Here is a 26,506-nt window from a genome sequence, read left to right on the forward strand (position 1 = left end):
CAAGGCACTTTTATAACATTTGCATGCATGATCACCTCGTACACGATCCTTTCCAGCAATATTATTGGTTAGCAGAATGCATGGACAGCCTGTGGACCCCAAAAACAAATTTCATTGGTCAGAACAGCCTGCCCCTAATTACTATGACAATAGGTATCTTTAAGCAAAGTTCATACAAAATGTTGCTTTTCTGCTATCTGTTACATGAAGCCTAATCTGGGTCAGGAGAATTTATTGTTCTCCTGGCTTTGATGCCAGCCCCCAATCTTCTGTGGAAGGCCAGCGAACTCTTAGCATGCTTTACTAAGCTGATAAGGTGACACGAGAAGCCCATGTGCTATCTCAGCAAAAGACAGAAATGCAGCTTTTATTCAGAGGTGAGGGTGCAGGGAAAAGAGAAGAATCATTTAAAAACAGAAAGCAACTTCAAACTAACAAGCTGTCAGGACTTCAAGGCCAAGGCAGCACTGAATTACTTGCAAAATCAACAGGCAGGAGAGAGGTGGCTATGTTTCCAATACATTGCCAATACAGGGCAATGGCAGAGATACTTGTGATTGTGGCTGTGATAACGCATTTATGCAGATTCAGCACTTAGCAGGCTGAGGTCAGTTGTGTAACGAAAATGTATTCTGTGACAGAGGGTGTGAACATAGGTGTGTTTACTATGGGTTCTGACCAGTGGCGTAGCGTGGGGGGTGCAGGGGGGGCCGGCCGCACCGGGCGCAACATCTGGGGTTAGGGCAAATCCATGGGGTAGGGGGCGCAAATCCACGGGTTAGGGGGCGCAAATTACTTGCCTTGCCCCGGGTGCTGACAACCCACGCTACGCCACTGGTTCTGACATCCTTCCTGGGCCAGGGCATCCAAATATCACTGGAAGGCACAAGAGCAGATGTACAGGCAGATACAGAGGTAAGGTGTACTCAATAAATATAATCTCTCCTCACTTTCTCCCAGCAGAAATGTCCCATTTGGAACTCTGAGCCCAACCTCCTGTGTTTTGAACTAAGAACACAATCCTATTTTCCCTGGGAGCACATTTCAGGGGATCTCCCTCTCTATGGGTGAGGAGGGAGATTTGTGAGCCTGAGCAGGAGGTCCACCTACAGGGTTCCCTTGCCACTGCTGCGGAAATATCCATGGCTGTACATTTTAACCAAAGGTCCATCAAGTCAAGCAGCCATCCTGTTGCCTGCAGTTGGCCAACCAGGTGCTTAGATCAAGACCTTGGGTGTGCTGAAAATAACCAATCACTGTCTGACCCTACCTTACATAACCAAGGAATGGTGTGCTTACGACACTAGTAAGTATGGGGGGGGGAGTGCCAGTCCTCACCAGCAAGAAAGGGGAGGGGCCAGCGCATGGGGTAGGTGTGGGCCTGATGCCCAAGCTGGGTGGTGGTGGGGGGGGGGGGTTAGATGCTTGTTGCTTCCTTGCCTCCCACCTACTGGGGCATCGCCACCCAGGTGAAGAGGTCTTCTCCGCCCGGCTTTGGGAAGGAGACAACAGGGCTCCAAGATCCTGTCAGAGCATGGTGCCTCCTTCCCTAAACTGGGCAAATGCTTTCTGGGCTTGAGGAAGGATGCACGATGCTCTGAAGGGGTCTGAGAGCCCTTCTACCACCTTCCCACCCCAAAAAGTGATGGTATTGCATACCATTGCATACTGTCACAAAAAAGAACTGCTGGTAAGTGGCAATTTAGCAGCTGGCATCATTGGTGCTGTGAGAAAAGTACTGCCCTGCACCACTGATGGGTGTAAATGCAGTAATCTGTTCATTAACAAATCCAAAATTGATTTTCTGGATTGATCACATACAACCCAAATCAGCCCACTCATCTTCTAGAAGCTATTCCGTCTTCTTTTGCTCTCCATTTTTACACCACCCCCTGCTTTATGAGCATTTTTTACCCACCCCTTATTGGCAAGGGTGGGAAGGAGGGCAGGATTCACACGCAATGCAGTCAACTGCCTCTGGAACACGTCTCTGGGGAAATGTCTCTGCATGGCATTAGGCAAAAAGGAGGAAGGGCGGGACTGAGCTCCTATGAACACCCCTTCATGAGCCTGGTGTGAGTTGTCTCTAGTTAAACTGAGGGAGTCCCCATTCCTACAAAGAAAAGAGAATGAATGGGAACACCCAACTATTTCCATGCAGCCCCACCCCATGGGAGAGAAGCATCAGTGGCTTCCCAGGGGATTTGGTGGGGCAGTGAGAGGAAGGAGAGGTCCAGGAGGATACTGTGGAGTGGAGGGGCTATGCAAGGCAGGAAAGTGGGGGTGGGTGGGTTAAAAATGCCCTAATATCTATTATTTTAATGTTCAATTAATAATATATTGCTGAGTATTTTAATTATGAATATTTATATTTTAATGTCTGTGTAATTGTTCTTTTCTTCACTTTGCAAATCACTTTTTTCTTCACTTTGTAAATCACTTTTATGTCTGTTTTTTACAAGTGATATATTATTATTATTAAAATCGTAAGAAATGAGTGACTACTTTTTCTGTTTAGGACAGAAGCTTGTTTGCTTGTTTGTTTTGTATCCCTGGAAAGTGTGGTTTTCAGAATCAATTCTGCAAATGTGTGGATAGAATGATCTATGCCTTGTGCTCAGAGATGCTCCCAGGAACAGCATTCATCGATGAATCTAGCTTTTGCTAATGCAGTTGTCTTTGAGCCATTTGTGTGGGTGATATATTAATAGGAAATGTTTTCATGTGGATAAAAAAAGAAAACCATTCCTAAGTTTACGCCTGGGTGCAAAACATTAACATCAGAACTGGTTATCATAAATGTGATTGCAAATGTTAGTGTTGGTGTTCCTCTTCCAGCTCCTGTCTGTGCCAGCACTACCCTGCCTCATGTTGCCGTTATTGCATTATGTATTCTGTGCCGCATAGACTAGCAATTGCACTTGCAATTTATTTACTTGTTTACAATTCTTTGCAGTCTAACATTGCCAGCAGACAAAGCTAAACAAAATTATGGGTAGCCAGAAGGAGTGGCTAACCATTTTCTGGCCCCAGAGCCATATTCACCCTTGGTACAATTTCCCTTACGCTTCTATTTCATATTAATGAGATGAGTTTATTCATATCTTCTTCATTTTCAAGAAAAAAAATTACAAAGTTAGGTGCCTGCTTCCTTCTTTTACGGCCTCCAAATTGGAGGATAATTAAATATTATTATTATCATCATTTAAAAAAGGATTACTTTGGTTAATGTTTGGATCACAGATTAATGATTGTTTTGATACTCCTTTGAGTCCAGAAAAGCTGGCTAATACTTTGAAAAATAATAGGTAATAAGAAGTGGAGTCTGCTGGGTTTAATGCTCCTGTTCTTGGCTCCAGTCAGCCTCCTATGCCCCTTTCCAGGATACTATATTCCATTGCTGTTTTCTGTCTTTTTCAACAGACGTTCAGAATATTATAGCTCAGTCCCCATTTTGGCTTATTTGGGGGTGGGGTGGGGTTGCTCCCTTACATTTTTTACTAAATAATTTCTGTACTCTTGCAAACTTGGGGGGTCTTGTGAGCACGCTGATAGGTCCCTCTTGTTTCTTGGTGGCCCTGTTTTGGTTCCAATTCTGTTGGCACTGTCTGGCCAAGTTTACTATCAGAGTGATAAACATGAATAATTTGTCATGTGAAATGTGCTGCTGCTCATTTTCTGTAGATCAATTCCCCATGGGTGTTCCATCACAGCTCACAATTTAGGTGCACAGTATTCAGTGCCTAAGTTGTGAACACTTTTTGCAAACTTATCCCCCAGTCCCAGGCTTAACAGCACCCTTTAATGCTACCACTGCAAAGTCAGTATGACTTCATCAAGTCTGCTAATTTCATAAGGTGTGACTAGTTCAGAACCTAGGCTGTCTTGATTCCTCCTAATGATTCTGACTTACAAGTAATGGGTCTAAAGAGACAAAGCTTGTTTAAAACACAGATGACAAGATGCAGAGAACTTTGCGCTCTAGGCATCCATTTGTTCCATTCAATAACCTCTCTCTAGTGATAGTAACGCTACACTATTATGATGGCTGATTTATTGTAGTTTCTGCCACTAATCTGCAAGAGGAATTGACAGTATCACAGTATCAGTAAACTAGCTTATTCAAAGCCCAGGGGCTGTGTATCATCCAGCAGCAAAGTAGCTAATCTTCTCTGATGTTATGGTGGGGATTGTTAGGTTCCTCTCACTGCCATTGAATCTGATGTCATACTCACAGAGTAACTGTGGTCTGGGAGTGCTAAGGGTTTGAATGGGGCATCTGAATCTGGATTCTCATTTCAGTGAGCAATTTAAGCATAAAACCTGAAACAACTGCCTACAAACGATGGCTTTTCACATGAAACTTTGTGTCCTTTCTCTGACTGTGACCTTAGCATCAGCTCATTTCATTTGCTCTTACTGGCTACCAGATTTTTGCTGGTAGAAGCTAATATCACACTAAGCATGAACAGTTTAGCAAGTTTTCTATGCTGTGTTGATCAGGGAAGTAATGTATGGCTGACTTTAAGTTTGTAGGCAAAGCTTCCATCAGTCAGAACTGATCTCTGCATCCCATTTCTGCACCACATCTGCTTCAGGTAATAATCTAACGTAAAGATCCAAACTACTTTGATACTGGAACCATACTGATATTTGTAATACCCCCTCACTGAAGAAATTTGCAAAAATTAAGTTTCACCCCTAAAATGCCACGCAAAATTGATTTTTATAGCAGACGTAACATTCTGACACACCTGACAGGCCCAATTCAGGAGAAAATAGATCAATGGAGAAAGAGACCATACACACAGCATAGTGAACAATGTAGCTGGTGTGTTACACTTGCTAACAGGCAGTGTTTGGGAGAGGGCAGCTGGCATGTGTTTAAATAAAGCATCAGAGAAAGGGAACTGTAGTTTCAATACCTAAACAATAATAGGCAGCTCAGGAATTCTCTTCCCCCACATCTTTTAAAAAGAAAATGTGTTGTGCTTGCTTAGCTGAAAAGTCTATCATTAAAAATGTCTGACATAATAATATAGGATACAGGCATTGAGGAGAATACTCATCGTCAGCACAATAGAACAATTTATTGTTTCCCTTTTTATTATTAGGGTTCTGTATTATTGAATGAGCTGCTTAAAAAATAATCAGACTTGGATATCAGCTTAAGATGAGGCAGCAGACATCTCGCTAAACTTCTTGCCCTATGCATTGAAAGCTAACAAAAATTAAATGGACTATATTGGAATGAATGCTTTTCACTTTAGTTCTCTACAGTGATAAAAAACCAAAAACCAAAAAAAAAAATGCATTATACATGAATATTTACTTATTTATTGATGCATAATTGCTACTCTCCCAACAGAGTCCTAATTGCTTTTCTTTTTTTCTTAAGTGTCATTTTTAACTTTGTGTTCATATAAGTTGTTACCCAGAAGGATCCATTGCTATTATGTAAGTGTAAATCATACTAATGTGCTTGCCCAAGTCAGTTTTTGTGTAAATTGGAGCACCAATACCTCATGAGTTATGGCAAAATAATTTAGCTTAGTAACCTTTTTTTTTTTTGGATTATTATATTTGCAATACTAATATAATGTATCTCCCACTGCAATACTACTGGAGTTGGAAGAATTTGCTACAAAACAGAATGAGTAGCCATAATACAGTACTGTAGTTTACTCTGGATGGTTAAGAATTCAGGATGGGACACAGGTAATTAAAACAATTTCTAATGTTCTGGAACAGAAACTTTTTTTATGTTTGCTGTTTTTTATTTGGTAAAATGTAATGCTACAAAATAAGCAATTTCCAAAAATGGAAAGTGAAAAGGACATTTTATGATGATATTTTATGCTGATGAAAACATACAGCCTCAGATTTCCATGAGCAATCATGTTATTAAGTTATCAGCCAAGAAGAGACATAAAAGGTCTTTTAGTAATATTGCACGCCTAGTCCCATGTAATGTGACACATTTTAGCAGCACCCTTAACAAGAGCTAAATGAACTTAACTGGATTTTCTGCTTATGTGCATGGTGTTTAGATTTGTTTGACTGCAACAAAATCCCTAGGAACAGGACTCTTCTCATAAATTACCTATGAATAACTGAAATGCTTTATTAAGTAAGTGCCAAGGCGTAATGTGATTTTACTTTTCATTTATATTTTAGAGTGATGTGGGGGGAGGGGAGGAGAGAGAAATAAAGTTCCCACTTTTTATTTCCCTTATGATTCGTTAGAGAGAGAACAACTGGCAATAAGAGGGTGAGATTACCATACCCTCCAACATTTCTCCAATGAAAATAGGGACGACCCATTCCATAATGATAATTTTACTATTTATACCCCACACATCTTACTGGGTTGCCCCAGCCACTCTGGGCCGCTTCCAACATACAATTATATAAAAATATAATAAAACATTAAATATTAAAAAATAAACCTTCCCTGTACAGGATTGCATTCAGACAGCTCAGGGGTCAGATAACTCCATACCCTCCAACATTTCTCCAATGAAAATAGGGACATCCTAAGGAAAAGTGGGACATTCTGGGATCAAATCAGAAACTGGGACGGCTTCTCTAAATCAGGAACAACCCTGGAAAATAAGGACACTTGGAGGGTCTGAATTACAACAGCTGTACTGACATTTAAATTGGCAGGACATAGAAATGGCATTGCTCCACTCTGACCCAACAAAGGGACTGTCCGTGTCGAGAATGAACATTGTTGTAGACAATTGAAAGCAGTCAGAACAATTGAACTATTTAACCATTAAGCCAATGTGATTGTGTGAGGGGTAGAATACAATGGTAAAGTCCTGAGAGAAGACATATGGCAGCAGTAGGAAACCTTGGTCCCTCCAGATGTTGTTGGACTACAGTTACCATCATCACTTACCATTGGCCATGATTACTGCGGCTGATGGGAGTTGGGGCTGTATTCAACTACACATTGCATCAGTGCAGAGATTTCTGTTTGTGCAACAGGTCTTCCCCTGCCTCTACTCTTGTGTGCACCCTTCCCAAACCTGTTCCTCTGGGGGAACCCCTAGAATATCCTTAGGAGGCAGGAGAGGGGGATAAATCCTTGCTCCCCATATGGCCCACATTTTGGGACAGATGCCCTTGCCCAGGTAGGTGCATTGTGTGACCCATGAGAGCAGCAATATAACCAGACTGTACAACGGTGAAAGGCCAAATCTTTACTGACAGCATCAGGCAGGGCAAGGGTTGGCATGGCATTGTGTCCCAGGAACAGTTCATCATTCCACGAGCCCCATGTTGATAGAATGGATCTGCTGGCTTTGGATCGCTCCAAACTTGTATGACGGGAGTCGGCCAGCGTTGAACCTTGCTGTGGTGCAAGCCAAGCAAGCAATGTCTCACTGTGGGACCAAACTTGGATGGGATTAAACAAAAAATCACATTGATGGCTACTAGCAACCATGGTTATGTTCTACCACCCCTGTTGGGAGGCCAGAATCCCTTTGAATGGCAGTTTCTGGGAATCACGGGTAAAGAAAGCACTGTTGTAGTCAGATTCTGCTTGTGGACCCCCAGGGCCATTTGTTTGGCCAATGTAAGAACTGTGTGCTGAGCCAAATGGGCCTTTGGCCTGATCCACAAGGGCTCTTCTTATCTCCTCAAAGCTACAGCGAAAGATAAAAAGTAATACAGTATGGAATGAAATAATATATTGAAGGGACTGTGTGTACTTCTCATTGGGGATTATGTTCCTAGCCAAGGGGCAGTCACTGAAAAGGCTGTCTCTATGGTACCTATCCTCTTTAATGGATCACTGCCTTGTTGTGGGGAAGGGGGTTGAATAACTCAGAGAAGCTATGAGCTATGAGCTATGTCGTGCAGGGCCACCCAAGACGGACAGGTCACAGTGGAGAGTTTTGACTAAACGTGATCCACCTGGAGCAGGAACCGGCAAGCCATTCCAGTATCCCTGCCAAGAAAACTCCATGGACAAAGACAACAGGCATATAAAAGTTATGACGCTGGAAGTTGAGCCCCTCGGGTCGGAAGGTGTCCAACATGCTACTGAGGAAGAGCAGAGGACTACAAGTAGATTCAGAGCTGATGAAGCAGCTGGGCCAAAGCTGAAAGGTCACTCAGTTGAGGATATGCCTGGAAGCGAAAGGAAAGTCTAATGCTGTAAAGAGAAATATTGCACAGGAACCTGGAATGTAAGAACCATGAACCTTGGTAAGCTGGATGTAGTAAAAAATGAGATGGCAAGAATTGACATCTTGGGCATCAGTGAACTAAAATGGACAGGAATGGGTGAATTCAGTTCGGATGACCATCATATCTATTACTGTGGGCAAGAATCCCGTAAAAGAAATGGAGTGGCCCTCATAGTCAACAAAAGACTGGCGAAAGCTGTACTGGGATGCAATCTCAAAAATGACAGAACGATCTCGATACGAATCCAAGGCAGACCTTTTAACATCACAGTAATCTAAGTTTATGCACCAACTACCGGTGCTGAAGAAACTGAAATTGACCAGTTCTATGAAGACTTACAACACCTTCTAGAAATGACACCAAAGAAGGATGTTCTTCTCATTATAGGGGATTGGAATGCTAAAGTAGGGAGTCAAGAGATAAAAGGAACAACTGGCAAGTTTGGCCTTGGAGTTCAAAACGAAGCAGGGCAAAGGCTAATAGAGTTCTGTCAAGGGAACAAGCTGGTCATCACAAACGCTTTTTTCCAATAAGGCAAGAGACGACTCTACACATGAACATCACCAGATGGGCAGCATCGAAATCAGATTGATTATATTCTCTGCAGCCAAAGATGGAGAAGCTCCATACAGTTAGCAAAAACAAGACCTGGAGCTGACTGTGGCTCAGATCATCAGCTTCTTATAGCAAAATTCCAGCTTAAATTGAAGAAAGTAGGAAAAACCACTGGGCTGGTAAGATACAATCTAAACCAAATCCCTTATGAATACACAGTGGAAGTGAAGAACAGGTTTAAGGATTTAGATTTGGTGGAAAGAGTGCCTGAAGAAGTATGGATGAAGACTATGGCAAGTCCTTAAAGAAAAGGGAGTGCCTGATCAGCTCATCTGTCTCCTGAGAAATCTCTATGTGGGATAAGAAGCTACAGAACTAGATATGGAACAACTGGTTGGTTCAGAATTGGGAAAGGAATATGACAAGGCTGTATATTGTCTCCCTGCTTATTTACTTATATGCAGAATTCATCATGCAAAAGGCTGGATTGGATGAATCCTAAGCCAGAATTAAAATTGCCGGAAGAAATATCAACAACCTCAGGTATGCAGATGACACATCCTTGATGGCAGAAAGTGAGGAGGAATTAAAGAACCTTTTAATGAGGGTGAAAGAGGAGAGCGCAAAATATGGTCTGAAGCTCAGCATCAAAAAACTAAGATCATGACCACTGGTTCCATCACCTCCCGGCAAATAGAAGAGGAAGAAATGGAGGCAGTGAGAGATTTTAATTTCTTGGGTTCCATGATCACTGCAAATGGTGACAGCAGTCACGAAATTAAAAGATGCCTGCTTCTTGGGAGAAAAGTGATGACAAACCTAGACAGCATCTTAAAAATCAGAGACATCACCTTGCCAACAAAGGTCCGTATAGTTAAAGCTATGGTTTTCCCAGTAGTGATGTATGGAAGTGAGAGCTGGACCATTAAGAAGGCTGATTGCCAAAGAATTGATACTTTTGAATTATGGTGCTGGAGGAGACTCTTGAGAGTCCCATGGACTGCAAGAAGATCAAACCTATCCATTCTTAAGGAAATCAGCCCTGAGTGCTCACTAGAAGGACAGATCGTGAAGCTGAGGCTCCAATACTTTGGCCACCTCGTGAGAAGAGAAGACTCCCTGGAAAAGACCCTGAGGTTGGGAAAGATTGAGGGCACAAGGAGAAGGGGACGACAGAGGACAAGATGGTTGAACAGTCTTCTTGAAGCTACAAACATGAGCCTGACCAAACTGCGGGAGGCGGTGGAAGACAGGAGTGCCTGGCATGCTCTGGTCCATGGGGTCACGAAGAGTCGGACACGACTAAACAACAACAATAAATGTTACCTATCAACCTAACGACTTAGTGGGTGACATCCATGAAACTGGATCTATTGCATCGAACTGAAAGTCCTTTAAAAAAATGTAAATAAAGTATTTGCCAGGAGGCAGAGACTACTTATACCTGCTCAGGAGATGCAAATCACCCATTTCTGTTTGGTTCTTGTGCAAGTTGGAGCAATGAAAGGCAAAAGACTTCCAGTCTCTCTCCCTCCACTCCATCCAAAACTTTAATCAAGCCATTGCCATTGGGTGTTTCAATCCGATTGTGAAAGGTAATTGCAAGGTATAGAATGTGGAAAGAGGAAAACCTGGTTGCCTTCCCTTCCTTCACATCTTAGCACGTCATGCTTCATTGTACAGCAAAATGTTAGCCTACAAGGGGAAACTATCCCTGATTCATATTGTTCTGCAGGATGCTCCATCAGAAAGTCTTGCTGTGTGTCTCAATAGTCTTATCTCTTGAAAGCACAGAAATCTCATTAGTTCAGAGCCACATAATTCTACCTACAGGAGTGGGGAGAAAATTAGGTAAACATTGTTTGCCAATGAAGACACTTTTTCTGAGCGCAACCCTCAGTGAGCTATTGCTTCTCATTTGGCATAATTAAGCTATCTATTCAGAAACAAATTAAAAACAATAATTGATATGTTCAATCTCTCACACACTCATCTCATAACAAAAGGGATTTGAGGAGCACAGATCTCTGTTCCGAAGCCACATCCAGGCTGTTAACTTTTGTTGGTTGATCATGAAAAAATAAGCAGTATAATAAATTTCATGGAATGAATCTTTTCATTTATTCATAGATAAGCCCACTAGATGGGAGGCCGCATTGCCCAGGCCTGGCTGGCATCTTTTTGAGAGCAGTTAATTCTTGAGATACGATGTGCTGCTATCAATAATTTATTCCACTGTTTAGGAAAAAGAGAGAGATGAACTCATGTTCATGTTACACCATTGGAAACAGACCAGGGGAATGGGATGATGCAGCTGGCTATTTGGCAGAGAAAAGGCAAATTTCATACCACTGTAACAATCATTTTCACATTAGCATAGCAGATAATTAGCCACTTATGGCAGATGAGGCTAATATATTTGAAATTTCTTCATGGAAGGGGGAAAAATCCAGATGGGATAGTGTCAGATTTACAAGAAGCACAGCTTTCTACAGGGTCTTTAAGGAGGAACAAAAATTAAGTAGGCAGCAGCAAAGTATTCTGTAGCACAGTGTTTAAAAGCTCACATCAGATTACCTTAGTGCAGGGATCAACAACCTGTCCCAAGTGCAAACTAAGTCCTATTATACTGGCTATAATAAATGTTTCTTTCAAGCCTAATTTTTGTGGGGACAGTGGAGGGACCCTGCCTCAGTGGACACATGTCTGCCCATGAGTGCCACACTGGCCATCCCTGTCTTGGAGAATTACTAATGCAGACTCTTCTTTCCAGTGGCAGGAATCAGTAATGGCACATAGGAAGCTGCCTTATACTGAGTCTATCTAGCCAAGCTCGCTGAAGCTCTCCAGGATTTCAGACAAGGTCTTTGCAACCCTGCTGGAGACCTGGGGACTAAAACTGCCACCTTCTGCATTCTAAGCTCTGCCACTGAGCAACAACCCTTCCCCAATGTAAGATAGTTTGTCCAGAAGCCAGGTTGGATGGAGAGAATGGTGCAGCATAATGGCTTAAAGAAAGAACTTTTTTTTAGCCTGGTGGTTGAATTTCGTTTTGGACAGCCTTCCATAGACCACAAGCCAGAGGTGGATGGGGCCATATTTCATAAAATCATGATGCCATAATGTTTTGAGAAATACCTAATGAGTAACCATGACTTTGAAGCAGCCACAATTTCAGTCATCGCACATGGGTCTGTTTACTTTTCACAAGCTTCACGACTGAGCCTTGGTCTCCTTGGTCATAGTCCAACACTCTAGCCACTAAACCATACTTCAAATACTACAGATCAAAAAGTATCCAGGTACAATAAAGACAAGAGAAATAAATCTCCAAATCCTCATTATGTGGCTACCTCAAAATTGTCCAGTTAATCCCCCCCTTTCTTGGATCTAATATCCAAAAGATGGAACCAAGATGAAAAATGGTTGCAATCATCGTATACAAGGTAAGATAATGCAAGGGACTATATTATGAGCATGTGGCTTTGAGATTGTTTTCTTAAAAATATAAACTGGTATAGAAATGAATAATATCCATATCAAACATTTATTGCATCAGCAAGCTTTTCTTCACTAGAACTTTATAGGTAAAATTTGAGTTCACAACAATGTAAAAGAAAGCAATGATGTTTTAAAGTAGCTTACATGACTAAAGATATAAAAAAGCCTTTGGCTTTTATACCAACCATGAACATTACCATATCACAATTACCGGTATCTATTTCCTTGGGTTCTGAAGTATTTTCTTTGTTGTGTGTGATAGGTGAACTGAGCAGAAGTTCAGTGAGGTCAACATTTTGAACACACACCCCCCCCCCCGAGACTTTTGACTCAGCAAGCTGGATCGCTTGCACTGTTCTGGAGGTGTTTGCCATGCAAACTAGTTCAAGAAACTAGTTTAAGTACTCCCCAGGATACTTACTCCAGAACCATTATGGGTTGTAGCCAGTCCCAGGCCAATTCAGAGTAGATTCATTGAAGTTAATGAACATGACTACCTTAGGGTCATTTGTTTCAATAGGTCTACTCTGTATAGAACTAGCACCAGATACAAACCAAAGGAAGCATTTCTGGACAGCAACAGCTTAGACATCGAAAGAGTTGTGGTCCATGAACCAGTTACCTACATGGAAGTCAAGACAAAACTATATCATTATGAGCAGCAGCCACTGAGAGGAATATCTGTTTTCTCATTGTCTCCCACCACCAACAAGTGGCAAGTACGAAGGCAGTGGCAACCAAGCTGCACCTCCGTAAAGGGGTTTAGTTGCCTGGGTTGTCCCATGACATCATAGGTTCATGATGATGCTTGTCATTAGTAGCTTCTTGGCCTAGCACGGCAGGGCTGTACCTTCACAATTGCCAAGCAGATGTGGAAACCACGTGGAACTGCAGAGATAGCAAAATCCAGCAGTTCTCCATCATCTCTAAAGTGGAATGGGGAGCCCTTATATGTGCACAGCAGCACACAGTAGCAGCTGGCGTGATGGCACTGCAGAGCCAGCCTCCTGGCAATTGTGTCACTGCTACTTACCAGGAACATCGAATTAGCTCTGCTGGTGCACCCATGCCACTCAACTCACCACCATCCTGTCCTGCTGCCACACTGACCTGGGAAGTGGCAGTGACACTGCTGCTGGGAGGCTAGCTCTGTGGTGCCACCATCCCACATTGGGCACTCCTGGTAGCACATTAGATTTTTCTGAATGGGGGAAATTACTTTACCCAATTTGGAACTATTGACTCAAAGTGTGAACTTCCAGCCCATGTCTTCAAATGTTACAGAACTCCAATCTTGAACAGAAGCTGAGGCACAAAACATGAGTTTTTACTAGGAAGTTCTCTTGCTGGTGAGTTAAAATCTGGTTTTTGCAAGTCTTTGTATCAGATATAGACAAAACATTTGATCCATTGTTCATTACGACACCTCTACAGAAATGAAGCCTATCCTCAAGTTGCAGGCATTGGAAATGGCAGTCATGTCTGGGAGGCTGTATGACTGTTTAATTTGTGTATGAGAATTGCTTGTGTACACTTGTTTTACAATAGCTCATCATGCTTCAGTGCCAACTTTACAGAGCTGTTATTTGACTCCTGTTGCTTTTCACATTAACCAGAAATCTGCCCTTTATTCATTATGCAATTGATGTTAAACGATTTCTCCTGGGTTAGTAATAATTGATGCATGGCTGTATTTCTGTGATAGTTTTTTGTTCATGGAAAAGCTGTATGTGAATTGAAATAGGAGATAACAATTCTTGCAAAATAATCATAATCTTATGTTTATGTTTATGTTCCTCCCACTATTAGTAAAATGGGCATTTTGTGTGTGGACAGGCTGAACGGTGATCTGGTGGGGTGCCTAGGTCCCCATCCTCCTCCCTTGTAAGCAATACAAAGTCAACCATGTTGTGCTTGTTTTCCTGTTCAATTAAGGGTGGAGCTCGAAGAAACATACTCTCAGGTAAGTTGAAGATTGCATGCAGCATACATCATTCCCAAAGCACAAATATATCAATTGCTCCAGTATCGCATGGTGAGCTTCGTAGAATTGTAGAGCTGGAAGGGACCCCAAAAGGATCCAATGTTTGGATCCATTTGGGAATTAACCATCTCTCAATACACAGTTTCCCCTCCAAATTGAAACCATGCCAGACCCTGCTTGGCTTTGCAAATGTGTTAGCAGTTTTATTGCTGCATTACTAGGAGATAAGATTTTGAATCTGGGTTTCCTTGGCCATCTTACCACTGAGCCTGTACAATGCAGTATTTCTATAAATCACAATAACTACAATAAAGATCTGGCTACTTCCTGCCATGTTTATTATTATTTATTTTATTTTATTTATCTTTTAAAACACGTGTACTTGTATGCTAGACACATGGACCTATTCCCAGGTAAAAATGTGTATAGGTATGCAACCTTAATGTGAGATTTATCAGCAGGTCCCAACCAATGGGCGAATCTTGACAGGGGTTCCTGATGTCTTAAATGCACATTTTAAGATACCAACATACCCTTCAACATTTCTCCAATGAAAATAGGGACATCCTAAGGTAAAGTGGGACATTCTGGGATCAAATAAGAAACCGGGATGGCTTCTCTAAGCCAGGGACATCCCTGGAAAATAGGGACACTTGGAGGGTCTGTACTAAATTTGTGGAGGGCAGACTAAAGACCTGAGAGACTGGGCTCTACCTTGTGACTTACCAGAACCCCAAAAACTACCCAGGTGCAAAAGACATACATTTAGCATGAAAGAACATGGTGAACTGAGATGAGCTCACAGTCTTTCCACACATGGATCCAGTCTTTGTTTCCACAAGCTCTCTTAATTTTGGCTGTCAAATTTCCAAAGGGGTATGTGTTGTTTTGCTACTGTTAAAACAATGGGAAGTCAGAAACTATTGCCCATTGACTAAAAATTTCCCAGAGATCTAGATTCCAATCTACCTTCTGCACATTCCTGCACTAAACTACTTAGCCCTATCTTACAGGATTGTGTGTGCTTGCAAGTATAAATCTACAAAGACATGTAAGACCCTTCAAAATGTTGCCAAAGAGGGCATTCTCAAAGGAACAATATCACCTCCTCTCTCCTCAATATCTCCCTTGCTCTAATGTGGGAAAGGCACATTTTATCCTGAACCTTTGGTAACACTAAATGTTGACACTTCCACAAACATCTAGATAGCCACTTCTCCTTTTTTCCTTCTTTTTCCAGCATGAGTGAACATATGCACTGAAAGACAACCAGGAGCAATGGCTGATGGCAAATAAAGAAAGCAGACTGCAGGAACCAATCGAATTGCGACAGTGGCAGTGGGAGAACGCAGATGGCTGGCTAATTAATGGAGCTCCTGCTAATCAGTTACAAAACCATAAGCACAATGATTAGCAAATCAAGGCTTTCAGCCCTAATCACATAAATTGTATCCCTTTTCTGTGAATGAGTTTGGTTTTTTTATATGGAGAATATTCAGAGGTAAGCATATGACGAAAGGAGGACATGATAGAAGTTTATATAATTGTAAATGCTACAGAGAACAGGGCTAGAGACAGAGCTTTGTCTTGCCCTGAGAACTAGAACTCAGGGATGCTCAGGGAAACTGATGGACAGTCTGTTCAGAACAGACAAAATGAAATTCTATTACTTATGGGATTTAGTGGCACACAATGTGGAAATAGCCAGTAGCTTGGGTGATATTTGAAAAGGATCCTAGATAAATTCATGGATAGTAGTCGATGACTATTAGCTATGATACTTTCAGGGTCAGTATACCTCTGAGCAGCAATGAAATGCAATAGGCCAGGAGTGCTGAAACTGTGGCTCTCCAGATGATGTTAGACTCCAGTTCCTATCTTCCCTGTCCATTGGCCATGCTGGTTGGAGCTGCTAAGAGTTGGAATCTGACAACCTTTGCAGAGTCACAGGTTCCCATCCTTGGTGTGCCTACTCAAGGCCATACCAAAGTGACCTCGTTGGCCACAGTTTGGTATAGGAGGCCACATCAGATGGATCCTCATCCAGGTCCCTTCTTATGTTCTTATAGCTTAAGGGGAGAAGAAACTGGGAACATAAAGAAATTGAAAGGAGAGAGACGAATAGAATGGAAGAAAATGGAAATGGAACCAATTTTTAAAGTGAAACATTTTGCAGTTGTAAAAAGTTTGCTGTTTGAAATGGAAGATTAAAGAGGGAATGCAGGAGAACGCATGCTTAAAAAATACCTGGATAAATAAGGACAATGACAGATATTGTGTTGATGACTATGCAACAAATGTAGGGAAAATATGAATTGGACATTACTAACTATAGTTAAGCATTAAATCAGAATACGCCAATTACATGAGATGAACTGAATGAGTCTGATTGCCAGCTATGAATTGGGCAATCATTTCAGCTTTGCAAAATGAAGTAAATTATATATAATTTTAAAAACAACATCACTTCACCCACAATTACTTCAAACAGGTACAAAATTTTCAGATCTTTGTTGGGTGGCAAAGACACATTTGTTAAGTCAAACCAGTGGGTGAATGACAGCTTGTGGGTAATTAAACAATTCACTGACATAATTTGATGGATGATGTCAGTTGTAAACTAAAAGGTTAGTGTCAAGGTTTGTGTAATGGTCCCTTGATGGAAAAAATAGAAGCTCACTGCTTCCTGTTTCTAAAAGTCACATTATATGTAAGGAGATATTTAAAAAATCAAATTAATTGTAGCTAAAGAGTGCACAACCTTTTTAGATTCACGGATGTTCCTCCTCCCCTAACCTCCAGCTCTCAGTAAGTCAAGGACTGGCTCCAGGGTGAGGCAGTTGCCTCAAGCCAGAGATGCTGGGGTATGGGTTCAGTGTCCCCAGACACTCCTTCTAATCTCCTGCGCACATGCAGATCCCAGAAATGCCACTCCTGGATACTTTCATTGACACTGCTTGCACGTTTACAAATACTTCACAACGACCATAGCAGATAGAAACATGCTATTCAAAGAAAATGAAAGATGAGGCTCTCAGGAGCAAAGACTATTCAGAATTGTCAGCAGGAAGGACCTGATATCAATGGTGATCTCCCTTCTTCATATGGTGGAGTCTAATCCAGAAACCTTTCTTTTGCTTTGGCTACTTTCAAATTCACTAAGGTTTTCTACGCAGTATAAAGAACAGAAGCTTTGTAATGTACAGTAATATTGTCATGTTAAAGCAGTTCCTTTAGAAGCAGATTTGATGGTACTTTGTAAGGCTAAATATAGTGACATGGAGTTTTAAGCGCGTGCGCACACACACACACTTAATATTTATTTACTTCACTACTGCCCTTAAAACAGTGCAATTGTATGTGCAGACACACTAAGGAGGGCAACACTATTGGCTGTTATCACCTGATCATTGCCTCAAAGTGTGAATCAGTATGTTGGTATAGCCACTCATAGCAGTGGTTTGTAAGGACAAGGTGTACCTAGCTGGTACCTAAATAGCATCCTCTGTAAAGGGCTAATGCTGCTGTTATCCTGAGCACTCTTTCTAGAGAGTAAGTTCCATCAAACTGTGTAAGACTCACTCCAGCACAAACTTGATAGAGGGCAGGATGCATGTTGTGTCGTGATGAGCTGTCTTCAAAGGAAACAGCTTAACCGCACCTGTTTTGTTTGTTTGATAGAGCCTGCATAAGGTTTAGATCACAACAAGAGCATTACTAAAGTACAGTGGTTCCTCCCTTCTTAGAATCTTAGATCTGAATTTTCAGGTTAAAATTAAATGAGCTGAAGAGTACTATGTACAGGAGATAAAAATATTATTTTGTAAAAAGTATACCACTGTTGTTTCTCTTCATTTTTCTCTCTGTTCTGCTTTTATTTATTCACAATTGTAATTTTCCTTTTATAAGGCATGCTATATTTAATCCTTTCCCAATTGCATCTCAAAACTAAGTAAAGGTTTGCGCTGAAATCAATTTCTTAGCTATTAGACCCCCCCACACACATTCAGTCAATGTTAAGTTAATTCCATCATTAGATTTAGCTCACCATTTAAGGGATCTGTAATAATATCATTAACTTGGAAAATATTGTTCATGATTCTGTTGCTGTGTCAAATAAGTGTACAAAACTGTTGGTAGTGTACAATAAGAATAAAAAAATAAGATGATATATAAAAGCAAAAGACGTAAAACACCAATCCAAAGTAAAGCAATGCAGCATTTTATTGCAAATGTGAATCTTTTGACCTCTGGTGATTGTTTGGGGCCACTGTTGTGATAAAATGCCCTATTAAGAAACAGCTCTATTTATTCAGCATTTATCACCTATCCTTTCTTTCTCCAGCCCAAGAAAGATATCTACCTCAGCAACTCATCTTATTTCTACATATTCCGAATGTGAATGCCACTATTCTTGTTAGAACATGGCTGAGTTAAAAAGGTAAAGGATCCCTGACAGTTAAGTCCAGTCACGAACGACTCTGGGGTTGCAGCGCTCATCTCACTTTACTGGCCGAGGGAGCCGGCGTACAGCTTCCGGGTCCTGTGGCCAGCATGACTAAGCTGCTTTTGGCGAAACCAGAGCAGCGAACAGAAACGCCGTTTACCTTCCCGCCGGAGCGGTACCTATTTATCTACTAGCACTTTTTGGGGTGTGGGGATTCGAACCAACTACCTTCCGATAGGCAAGCCCAAGGCTCAGTGGTTTACACCACAGCGCCACCCGCGTCCCTATGGTTGAGTTAGGCTGAGCTATAATAAGCTTGTTTTTCAAATCTGGGCTCAAACTTTGCAAAGGATTCCAGATAAGAAGCCACACATGTTGAAATACTAGTGAGTGGCAAACAGGAAACAAAGCAGGCCCCTAGTTAGGCATCAGTGAATATGTCCACTTCAGTCCCAGTTTAGGTACCAAAACGTCTGTGGTCACCTTTGATGCGGAGCAGGTAAGCATTAAAAAAAGACTCACTACTCAATGTAAAATGTTCATATCATCTCTTCCAGTCTCTAAAACTGAGAGAAAATGGTGAAGACTTCAGAACTAAAAGCAACAAGCCTGAACTCCCCAGTAACCACAAAACCCACCTTTTTCCCTCAGTGCAGACCAATTGAAGCAACAGCTTGAATATTCTGTTTCAAAATTAATCTGATCTTTTGCTCCCTTTCACTTGTGCTCCTACAAATATTTTCCTCAATAGACTTCCTCTGCAAAATATGACACATCATGCCAAAAAAGAAAATCTGAATTTCACAAGCTCTGTTGTAATTATTTATAAAATCCTTTTCATGACCCTAAAGAAAAGTAAAATTGTTCGTCATGGCAAAGCTTATAACATACTTTTATATAAAGTCACATTTATAAATAAGAATAACACCCAAGAGCATTATTTGCAAATACATCAAAAATTGCCCAACTGTGCAACCTTTCAACATTTTCTCAGGGAATTTCACATATCCAAGAGTGCATAAATATTGTTAAGTTGTTGTACGGGAAATGATCAAAGGGAGACTAGCTCACTGCAAGTAGTCAGCTTTCTGTGAGTAGGTTTTGCTGTTATTCAGCTTGAACAATTCTAAATGGACTTCATGCAGAATACATTTGCTATTCAAGTTGCCTTGTCTTTTATATGCTGCCTTTTAGGCTGCGATGTGTTTGGCCTTTAGTTATTGAATGGTGCTTGCTTGGATACCGCAGAGATAATGTTCTCAGTTCTGTATTACAGATTATTAATAAATGTTATTGTTCCTTGCTATGGAAGCTGTGCTTCATATACAGGATTTCTTATATGGTTGGAGACTCAATGGATGGGATTTGCACATGCTCAGTATGGCAGGAGGCTGGACAATGCAGAAAGGTGGTATGAAAGTGATGAATAAACAGTAGCACTACTTCTAATACTCCTCTTCTAAACACTGTGGCCATCTTCACACACTATACATCTCCAACACTGGAATGGAAATTCTTGTTTTCAGAGGCTCTCCATTTACCACAATGGAGTTGGATCCATATACTGATTGGATGAGCAGTCAGAGCACATGGGAATTTGCTTCAGGGATGAAATTCTACTAGCCAGCATGCATACCACTAACCAAGGGTATGGAAACTATAATGTGGTGGGACTGCACCCTCATGTGTTTACCTACACCCATGCATACACACCTTAGCATGTGTCTTGAGCTCAAGCGCATTGAGTTCGTATTCCTACATCTGTCCATGTTGATTCAGCCTATTATTCACCAATTTAATATTTTTTAAACTCACCTGCCTCTGAGAGTGACAAGAAGAATGCTTATTGTGGAGTAGCTAATTTGCACGATGCATAAGCTATTAGGGTCTACTCAAGATTTACTGGAGGAGACATGCGGGCAATACTCATCACTCTTTAATTCTTTTATAACTGCATTCTTATAGTGCCTAGAAACTGGTCTCTTTCTTTCACTGAAGATTATTTAGAGTTATTTATGCAATTGCTGTTATTTCTCTGCTTTTGCACACATGAACTCAAATGGCAAGTTCAGAGGTGCTTGGGATTGTTGTTTAGAGGAAAATACCTGAGCAAAGAGGTAGAGCGATGGCAACCAGTAGGGTTGACGGATCAAATGTCTTTTAAAAATGGAGTGTTAAGCAAATATGTTTAAATAGAAACAACTGTGATGGTCCATGATGTTCTAATGGTCCAGAGTAGGGACAAATACAAAAACCTTTATAGGCATTAATGAGCTGGTAGGAGAGGGATGGTGTCTCTCACTCATATGTTTTTTATTTGTTTGTTTAAATAATGGATGCATTGGATTTGTTGAACCATTATAGGGCTTCAATATTTTCATTTAGGTATTGGTTGAGTTAAATAGTTTGATAAATGAGCTTAGTTCTCTTCCCTGCCCCATTCTATGGGCTTGTAACTTCCAAATTATACAACATAGTTCAATAGTAAGGAAGAGAGTTGCCTAAAAGTAGCATAAATCATATTTTGCCTAATGGTAGGAAAATGATCACACAGCAAGCATTTCCATTACCCCTTCTCTCACTTCCTCTGCTATTTGACAAAGATGGAGATACAGCTCCTTGGGGAAACCACTCAAAGGATGCTAATTTAGTGCATTCAAATTGCCTGTTAAAAATTTGCACGTACAAAAATCTGTATGCGCGCAGGTTACGGACCTCTGATTTATGTGGCTGAAATATGGCAACTTTCTGAAAGACCTTTTTATTTATTTATTGGAAAATATTTACAGGCTGTTTTTCACAAATAAAAGTTTTATCATATGTGGAATATATAGCATCATCTATTTCTGAGCAGTCCTCCAGACCTGACATTAAATATTCATATTATGGAACAGATGGAAGTACTGTAACTTGGGCAACTTTTTCATATTAGAATGTGAACAAGCAGGACCTGCAACAAAATGTTGCAGTGTGGTGCACTTCCCTTTGGTGTCCCAGCCAACACCCTCCTTCCTGAGACTGCATTTCATCCCGTCTCTCCCCACAGTCTCCCATTCCCTCACCCCAATACATGCTCCACAAGCTGCTCATTGAGCATGTGCAGCCCTTTCCCCTGAAGCATTTTTAGGGTTTTGCCCTAAAAATCCCTCCTTTTTCTTTATATGGCCCCATTTTGACAGCTCTCCTGTTGGCATTCACCAACTGAGCTTCCTATTAGAAAAAGTTGTGCTATCTGGGAAAGGAACTGGCATTCTGTCATCATTTTTCATTGCAGTGGGATAGTAGTAGTCGCCAGGAATTTAATGCCATCAAATTAGCATCTAGCATAATGTAATATTTCTTAATGACGCCCTAATGAAGTGTTTGCTTTTGGATTGTTTTTTTAACATTGCCTGGTTGAGAAAACATAATTATTCCTATCTTCTGGCCACGCCATGCCATACAATTCAACCTTGAGTTACGGATTTTGTCTTACAAAAGTAATACTTTTATTATTTCTTGATATTTTGATAGATTAGGGTTAACCTCCATTTATTAGCAGTTCAATTACTGGAAAGTGGGATACTATGTATAGAAGACCTATGTCTTTAAAAAATTAAGGCCATCGATGGCTATTAATTCCGGTATCTATATTCTACCCCAACAGTTGGAGGCAGCATGTTTCTGAATACCAGTTGTTGAAAACTGCACAAAGGGAAGAGTACTGTCCAGCTCAGGTCTTGCTTGCATGTTTCCCATAGGCATTCCCATAGGCTGGCCCCTGTGAGGACAGGATGCTGGACTAGATAGGCCACTGGCCTGATCCGGCAGATTCTTCTTATGCTTGGAGGCTTCCTGTAGGCATTAAGCTGGGCTGTGTAAAAAAAATGAGAGGTGGAACTTTGACCTGGTTCAGCAGGGCTCAAGTTCTTAAGAAGGATTTCCCCCTCAAAAACTATTACACCAGACACATCTCATCCCGTGCCCTTGGAGGTTTCTTCCCTTATTTCCAGTATATGATGTCTCTTCTTCTTCCTCTTCTTACTTACCTAAACCAAAAGATATCATTTCTCGCTTATCTAGTTATTACAACAAAATTAATTAAGAAGAATAAAAAATCCCTCCAAGGTACTCAAAGGCTTTCGGTGTTCTCCGGAAAGGTGGAGTTTCGGTCATGAAACAAAATCTATTCGCAGTGACAATAAATTTTTGCTTTAAAAAGTTTGTTGTTTAAAGACATAGGACAGATTACTGTATCGCTTCCAGGAACATTATTGTACTGGCTACAGTAGCAAAGCTACTGCATGTGGAAATGAGACATTTGTTGGAAAGCTGTTACACTTAGAAGTTTCTGCTGGTTGAAACAATCAGGAGGAAATGATTTTTCCTTCCAGTAGCACCTTAAAGACCAACTACGTTAGTTCTTGGTATGAGCTTTCGTGTGCATGCACACTTTTTTTTTTTTTTTTTGACTATGGCAGACCAACACGGCTACCTATCTGTAAGAGGAAATGATTGTTGTTGCTGTTTTTACCTCTGATTCAGTGATTTTAATAACGTGAGGATATTTATACTTCAAGCTCCACAGCATGTTAAACAGTCAATCTTTATCTTTATCTTTTGAAGAGATTGTTTGGTATTGGCAAGCCAAGGCATGTACTTTTAATAAGCTACCTTAAAGCTGCCTCGCAATTTAAGTAAGTATATAACTGGTGCCAAAAAATAAGGTGAACCTGTTCAGTTTTTGCCTGCTGGTCAGGCTCTCTTCCTGCTTCTGTGGAGGTGGGAAGAAACTGTCAAGATCTGCATCTCTCTTTCATTAGTCTGAAACGTAAGACGCTTGATGGAACTCTATTTTCCTAGACAAAGAGGAGTCAATTTTAACATATACTTGTTTAACTGTGGCAGCATTCACGTAGTAGTTTATTTCATTTTCACGATGTTTTCCCAACTGTTACTTTCCATATTATACCTGAGGTTTCCCATCAAGTTGTCATGCACGCAGGGCATTGATCTCCTGCCCCCACCAATTTGTGTATTCCCAGCAGCCATGCATCTCCCTCACATTCTATTCAAATGCAAAAGGGGTACCTGGGAGATGTGATTTACCTGACCAAGTGGCTCTGGTTCTCATAGGTCAGAAAGAGCCAGAGGTCACTCCCTCCAAGGAAAGGGGCTGTGCTGCTCTTGCAGCTCCATCTGGGTCCAGACCAGGTCCTCTATCCCATTGGGAAGTTGACCATCTTTGCTGCCTACTTGGAAGTGCAGGAGGGGGAAGACTCAATCAGTGTTTGTCATTCCTAGTTAAACTTTTGATTGCAGAGAGCAGGCAGGGGAGGATTTTGGCCTTTCAAATTTCAACAGTGCCACGTGCGAAGCCAAAATTCGGTGCCTCCCCACCTCTCACCTTCTATTCTGCATGTGTGCCATATCATAGTTGTGATGTGACCGGTCATGCTGCCCTAAATCCTCCTCTGGAGCAGGACTGAGTTTTCTGCTCAGCGGCTGCAGAGTAGAGAGTTCCATCCTGCTGGGTGCTGCTTCACCAGAGTGTTCTGTGCAGGGAATGTTCTGGCAACCAGCCCCCCACAGAGAGTAGGACTGAAGGTTTAAAACCCTATTTAAACATTGGGGCCAAACTTTGAATCATTTTGGGGCCTTAATCCAGGTCCAGTCAGGTAGGCCCTGATTTTCCAGAACAGGTTGGGCGGGTATTCCCAGCTCTGTTAAATTGCCTCTCATCGGCTTTCAGACATCTACAGACATCCACAGATGTTGTGCCCCCGCTCACTCTTTAATGACAGACAGGGAAGAGTACGTTTACTCCTACGCTGCTAAAGATTAGTATCCAAGATTTCATCTAATAAAAACACAGAGAAAGCTTTTCGTTCTATTCTCCAAGCTCTGAACTCATTTACTTCACGTGATCTCTCAAGGGACTTCTGAGGCAAGGTTTTGCTGGCTGTACAGGAGTTCGGTGAGCTATCAAAGTGGTTTATGCTTTGCTATTACCCAGGTAGATTATGTTGCAGCAAATGTGATACTTAAACTGAAGAATTAATTTCATAATCTTATTGAAAAGTTTAGCATAATTTAACCTGGTTTCATTTTCTTTAAAAAAAAGGAAAAAGAGGAATTGAGATGGATTTCTAAAGCACCAATTCTTTATCTCAAAATAACTAGCTTCCTGTGCAAATGTAATCTAGTTAGCAGATAAATGATAACAATTTGCCATCACTGAAACTTTAATAAGAGCTTCCAGAGCTTGCCAAAATTGCTGTGAGCAAAATCATTTTTGCAATAAATTGGGCCAGTGTGCCTACTCTGTGCTTTTCCAATGCCTTCCACCCCACCCCTTTTCAACAGAATAATTTTCAGGCAAAGTAAAATGCCTGAAACGTGTTTCCATTTTCCTTCCCTGACAGTTATGCTAAGTCAAGCTGACAGTTTTAGTTAACCCTTTGCCCTCTGCTGTTTGGGTCCTTTGTCATTTGAGAGCCAGCTTGGTGGCTGTAATTTCAATTTAACATGTACCTTCTGATGTATTACATAAACACTATTTTGAAAACCTCAGTTAACTAAGTTATGGCAAGGATATTTTAAAAATGAATTTTTAAATGTTTCTAGCAGAAGGGAATATTTTCTAAATTATCTCTTTCTCATGCATGTAGTAAGTGACAAAAGACAGACTATTAATACTGATTTTTAAATTTGAAATCAGATATTCACCTGTAGCTGCCACTATGTGATAACCAATGATCAGGTCAAGGAAAGATCTATCTATCCCTTCATCTACCTACCTGCCATGGTTATCAAGAGTCTTACTTAGCTGCACAGTGGAATATGTCAATTTTTATTATTACTGTGATTATTTAGATTTATTATCTACTCTTCACCACGAAGTCCCAAGGCAAGTTACAGAAAAATATATTAAAAACAGTTACAACAGATTATACAAGGAATAGGATTTGTCATAAAATCTCTGGTGTCAAAGGCAACGGTAATGAGGTGCATCCTCAGCATATGATGAAAACTACAGAATAAAGGGAGGGAAATTGACAACTTTGGCCCTACCACAAAGAAGACCTTCTCCTGGGTTGCTACCACCTGGACTTCTGGTTCTACTGATCCTAGTACCTGACAGGGTATGTAGGAAATGAGGTGGTCTTTCAGATATTTGGGCCATAAATTGCTTGAGGCTTTAAAGAGCCATGTTAGCAAAGGCAGCCCCTTGTACAGTGCTTTGCAATAATCCATTCTAGAACTCACCAGAGCATGGTGTGCAAAAGGAGCCAAAGCTTGTGAACTACCCAGAGTTGGAAAAAGGCATTCCTAGCCACTGCTCCATTTGCTTGCTTAAAGCAAGGGAACTCGTAGTCCTGGACATGTTGCTAGACTACAACCTCCATCACCCCTAACCATTGGCCACGTTGGCTGGGACTGATGAAAGTTGGAGTCCAACAACATCTGCAGGGCAACTGGTTCTCCACCACTGGCTTAAAGCACACTACTGGGAAAAACAACATTGGGTTGGATCCAGACTTTGTGATGGCTAATTATGGATCCAACCTCTTAATGCTTTCATGAAACACCACAGTACTTGAATGCACCACAACTATCCTCTTTGAACTTATATAAAAAGTTCTTTCCCAACAAATAACCCAGCTCATAACTTCTAAATATTAATGTCCAAAGCCCTTTTTGTGAAGAGAAGAAAGGAGAGGGCAACAGGCAAAGGCTTTAAAATGAAGCGTAATTTAGAAACGGAAAAACTATGGCCTCCAAAGGGATGCTTGCTCCTTTCACTCCTTCTAATCTCAGGCCTTTGCTCAAGA

This window comes from Podarcis filfolensis, assembly GCF_964270895.1.
Source record: "Podarcis filfolensis genome assembly, chromosome: 7".
Taxonomy (NCBI): Eukaryota; Metazoa; Chordata; class Lepidosauria; order Squamata; family Lacertidae; genus Podarcis; species Podarcis filfolensis.